The sequence below is a fragment of the Parasteatoda tepidariorum genome, chromosome 3 (genome assembly GCF_982258835.1).
Source record: "Parasteatoda tepidariorum strain Cologne lab strain chromosome 3, Ptep-v5.0, whole genome shotgun sequence".
NCBI classification, from domain to species: domain Eukaryota; kingdom Metazoa; phylum Arthropoda; class Arachnida; order Araneae; family Theridiidae; genus Parasteatoda; species Parasteatoda tepidariorum.
In genome coordinates, this window is record NC_141757.1 from 113,296,190 (window position 1) to 113,302,189 (window position 6,000).

Sequence of the window (6,000 nt, forward strand, 5' to 3'; positions counted from 1 at the left end):
AATAAAAGACATAATCTTTTCATGAGATCACACGATTATATCCGCAAAATAGAGTGCTCTCTAATATTGCATCAATATAGCCAAAGCAAAATACATCAATACAATAGTCCTTTATCTTAATTTTCTTCGTGTTTTTTTAATTTTATTTACACTCATGTCCATAAATTAAGGATAATGAAGTTCAGGCACAGAAAGAGACAGAAGCCAAACAAATTTGACTTATTTGAAAGGCTATGTATTAAACAAAAGGTAAAGAGCAAAAAAGATGCTATATGTTTGACATAATTAATAAAAATTGCGATTTTTACAATCTGGAGCAAATTTCAAAAAAGAACCAATTTACAAAACACAGTATAACATGGTTAATGTGATGGTTAATACGGAGTATGTCTCCCGGGCGGAAAAATTACAGGACAATGAAAAAAGGGGGAAAAAAGAAGAAGAAAAATTTTTAAAAAAAAGCCGGGGGGGGGGGAATTAAAAGAAAAACAAAAAATAAAAGACATAATCTTTTCATGAGATCACACGATTATATCCGCAAAATAGAGTGCTCTCTAATATTGCATCAATATAGCCAAAGCAAAATACATCAATACAATAGTCCTTTATCTTAATTTTCTTCGTGTTTTTTTAATTTTATTTACACTCATGTCCATAAATTAAGGATAATGAAGTTCAGGCACAGAAAGAGACAGAAGCCAAACAAATTTGACTTATTTGAAAGGCTATGTATTAAACAAAAGGTAAAGAGCAAAAAAGATGCTATATGTTTGACATAATTAATAAAAATTGCGATTTTTACAATCTGGAGCAAATTTCAAAAAAGAACCAATTTACAAAACACAGTATAACATGGTTAATGTGATGGTTAATACGGAGTATGTCTCCCGGGCGGAAAAATTACAGAACAATGAAAAAAGGGGGAAAAAAGAAGAAGAAAAATTTTAAAAAAAAAGCCGGGGGGGGGGAATTAAAAGAAAAACAAAAAATAAAAGACATAATCTTTTCATGAGATCACACGATTATATCCGCAAAATAGAGTGCTCTCTAATATTGCATCAATATAGCCAAAGCAAAATACATCAATACAATAGTCCTTTATCTTAATTTTCTTCGTGTTTTTTTAATTTTATTTACACTCATGTCCATAAATTAAGGATAATGAAGTTCAGGCACAGAAAGAGACAGAAGCCAAACAAATTTGACTTATTTGAAAGGCTATGTATTAAACAAAAGGTAAAGAGCAAAAAAGATGCTATATGTTTGACATAATTAATAAAAATTGCGATTTTTACAATCTGGAGCAAATTTCAAAAAAGAACCAATTTACAAAAAACAGTATAACATGGTTAATGTGATGGTTAATACGGAGTATGTCTCCCGGGCGGAAAAATTACAGAACAATGAAAAAAGGGGGAAAAAAGAAGAAGAAAAATTTAAAAAAAAAAGCCGGGGGGGGGAATTAAAAGAAAAACAAAAAATAAAAGACATAATCTTTTCATGAGATCACACGATTATATCCGCAAAATAGAGTGCTCTCTAATATTGCATCAATATAGCCAAAGCAAAATACATCAATACAATAGTCCTTTATCTTAATTTTCTTCGTGTTTTTTTAATTTTATTTACACTCATGTCCATAAATTAAGGATAATGAAGTTCAGGCACAGAAAGAGACAGAAGCCAAACAAATTTGACTTATTTGAAAAGTCTATGTATTAAACAAAAGGTAAAGAGCAAAAAAGATGCTATATGTTTGACATAATTAATAAAAATTGCGATTTTTACAATCTGGAGCAAATTTCAAAAAAGAACCTATTTACAAAAAACAGTATAACATGGTTAGTGTGATGGTTAATACGGAGTATGTCTCCCGGACGATGCAATACAAGCCGTACAACGCCTAGGCATGCTGAGTATCAATTATCAATCTGATCTTGGGGAATATTACACCACTCATCAAGCAATGCCCTCCGAAAGTGAGGTACACAGGTGGGAGGGGTTGACGGGCTGCAATTCGGCGACCACGCATATCCCACACATGCTCTATTGGATTAAAATCCGGTGAGTATGCTGCCAATCCATACGGGTGACATCCTCCGATTGAAGGCATTCGTCTACAATATTTGCTCGGTGAGGACGGGCGTTGTCGTCCATAAACAGAAATTCAGCACCCATGGCTCCCCGAAACAAACGTACGTGTTGTTCCAGAATGGCATCCCTATAGATGTGGCCTGTCATCGTTACACTCTGAACATGCAGGTCAGTTCTGGAACCAAGAATAATTCCTCCCCAAACGAGCCGTCCTGCACCACCGTAACGGTGTCGTTCAATAGCGTTGTCTTGGTGGTAACAGGTACCTGGCGCTCTCCTTATGAAAGTCCAGCTAGAATCAGACTGAAAACTAAACCTGGACTCGTCGGAAAACATCACACAAGACCACTGTTGCGGTGTCCACAATGCATGCTCTCTACTCCAGGCTAATCGCAGACGACAGTGAGTTGCGGTAAGTGGAACACATCTGACTGACCTACGAGCTTATAGACCAATATGCCCTAAGCGTCTGTATACGGTCTGTCTTGAAACTGTCGTACTGGTAGCTGAAGAGAGCTGACGAGACAGGTCTGATGCTGTGGTCCACATTCATGTGGACAGGTGCGTCCACATTCCAGTCGTTCGATGATTCTGCCACGTTCAAATGCATCCAAATGCTCATCCAAATCATCCAAATGCTTCCTTTGTGCCAGAACTATGCGGTTATTGGACTGAAAGGCTTTTAAAGCGCTTGTGAACAATTTTACTTCTTTGCCACCATTCCTTATATACCTCTCTCTTACACTCTCGTCATTGTGACGTACTACCAGCGTCATCCAGTGGTTTCCAGTAATTTGCATATTCTTCTTCAGGATGTGGGTGATAATTCCACAGGTGAAATTTTAATTTTAGAGTTTATTTCCGTGTGATTCTGAATTATCCTTAATTTATGGACATTTATATATATATATATATATATATATATATATATATATATATATATATATATATATATATATATATATATATATAGAGAGAGAGAGAGAGAGAGAGAGAGAGAGAGAGAGAGAGTCAGCACCTGAACACTTTGGTTACTTGGGTGAATAACTTAGTGATGCCTAACTTAGATTAACAAAACCATACTAAATTGTAGCATATAACAAATATTGAGATCGATTATAGACAAAAAAATTTTAAATGATCCCTAAAAATTTTCAATGTATAGTCTTTAAAAAGGGACAAATTCAGGTAAAAAAACAAAAAAAAAAAAAGAAGAAAAAAAAATCCGAAATGAAAGTATTAAATTTATTTATAGTTTGAGTAATTATTATGCCTAAGATTATTATTCCTATGATTATTATTAATTCTATCAGTAATATGAATTTTATTAATGGTACTAAAATTAGGAATAAACATATTGCTATCATTTAAAATAAAATTTTAGAATCAACATCAAACATATTATTATAAGTTTTGTTTGTAAGTGGGATCACTTTTTGTTCAATTTCTTTTGTACTAGACATTAGGTAAATTTGCGGTGTACAATATAAATGCCCTCTTTTGATGGTTATTAGTGTTGTACGAAATCCTAACATTTTGACTGATCCGGGGACAGTTTGTTAACCTGCCGTTTCCCGAAGTCGAGTAAAATTTAAATTTATCTCCCATCCGGTTCTGGGTACCTAGACAGAAATATAATATTTGTGGGAAAAAAACATAAAAATAGCATAATTTTCTTTTCCTATTAATTTTGAAACTCCAAAGGGTAAAACAACTCTTAGATAAAACAACGAACAAGGGGCAATTTTGTTATCATCAACGAGCATATGGGTAGCATGGAGATGAAATTTACTAAAGCCGTCTATGGTTAGCCCGAGGCTAAGAGAACTTTAACCAGATTGGTTTGAATTTAATATTTTGAACAAATATTTAGTTTAAAACAAGGTTACTTTCAAGTAAAAATTAAGTTTAAAAGTTGACGATGCTCAAGTAATGTAAATTTCATTGCTCTCAATTATAATGATATTGCTATTATTTAAAATTAAACTAAAAAATCAGCTTCAATCAATTTATTAGGAAATTTGTTAACAAGTCGAATTTTTTTTAAATTTGATTTTTTTTACAATAGACATCTGGTATTTCTGCGGGGATTCAATATATTATCTTATTTCGGCCTTAAAAAAATTGGTACCTATTTACTTTCATTGATGTCTGCAAAAATACTCCGAACACTATAAATTCGCTCCATTGTGATTTAACAAGTATTTTGGTTTCGGATCATGGTTCATACGGTCCATATGACACTTTACAAGTTGTGTCAATGTTGTAATAAAAGAGTTTTTCACTTTTAAATTCGTCACTAGATGTTTTTATTTGAAAATATACCCCTTTTGCTACCACTTTTTAAGATTTGTACGAACCCTGATTTATCCTAATCTCTTCCACTGATGCTCTGACTTCAGAGCAAGTATCGTCTACATCAGTTCACACAGTCATGATTACTGCTTTCCTTATTAATCAAAAAAAAAAAAAAAAACATAAGAGAAATAAAAACAGATATCAGCGCCAAGTTACCACCGAAAGTGCAATATTATAATTTATTACGATATATAAAATAAACTAAGAGACACAATAGCATCTAACTACAAATAAAAAGCATTCATTATACTAAGAACCTGAACGTCAACGTAACTTTTCGATAATAGTACAGTAAGAATGTGCTTTGCAACCTCTAGGAACCATTCAACACTAGAAAACAAGAAAGGAAACCATTTAAAGGTATCACTAACATTTATTTATTTATTGCATAAATTTATCCTAGTTATATAATGAATTACATTTAAGAAGCAATGTTCCAATTTAAGTATTGAAAACCAATCATATTGATTTTAGTTTCATTATTCGTTATATAAATTGCATTGACCAGATAAATATTCAAGTAGATATTATTAAATTTTGATTGCTAGATAAGTTTTTTATTTCTATTTATTGATTGTTTTAAGCGAAAAATTATTAATATTCTAATAATATTGATTTAAAATTTACAAATCCAATGAAATTAAACAAAAGAAAAATAAAAATAAAATTTCGCAAACATTAAATTAAAAAAAAAAAAAATAATGCAAACATTTTTTGTAAAAACTATTATTGAATTAAAATTTTTTTTATTCTAATATGTTTGAAAGGAATTTTGAAAAGTTCTGTTTTGCAGTATTAAGCAGTTTCTGTAATTTTTTGTTGCGCAATATTTTCGTTTACCATGAGCACATGCTCCTTTTGAGGAGCTTTTCATTTAAATTTTCGCTATATAATTATGTTTTTCTTTTACTTTTAATACGAGAAGTAATAAAAATTGTACTTACAATAAAGTATATAAATGTAAGGTTTTGAAATTTAGGAGACTGAATCTCTTCATTATAAGCGGCTTGAATGTATTCTCTAAAATTGGATGAATCTCTCCCGTGATGCCTTTTTCTGCTGCCAACGAACCAAAATATATTTCATTTTAAAAAAAATATAGTCTTGGCGGACAAGATTTTGTGAAAATCTATACTAATATCAAGTACTTTTTATTCGAAAAAAAATTTTTTTTTCTTCTTTGTTTCAAGGATGTTTAGTGTACCAAGAGTACCAAAAAATTTGTTCCCAGGTTTTACATCGAAGAAAGTATTCTTTTAAAAAGCAAAAACAATCGTGTACAATGCTGTATGATCAGTAAAAGTGGGTAAAAGGTTTTCGATAATTCCTTTTTATTTTCTCTGACATATTTCTTCTTTTATCTTTTTTTTTTCCTTATAATTTAAAGTAAGTCGAAGAAATGTTCCTGTTTTAGTTCAGAGAACAAAAAGATCTTTGTGAGGACGACAGTTCTGGCATCTCTATGTCAGCTGCTAATGCTTTTACTATTTGAACTTCATTTACAAATAATTTGTTTGCACTTTGATATATTTAAAAAATTCTTTCAGC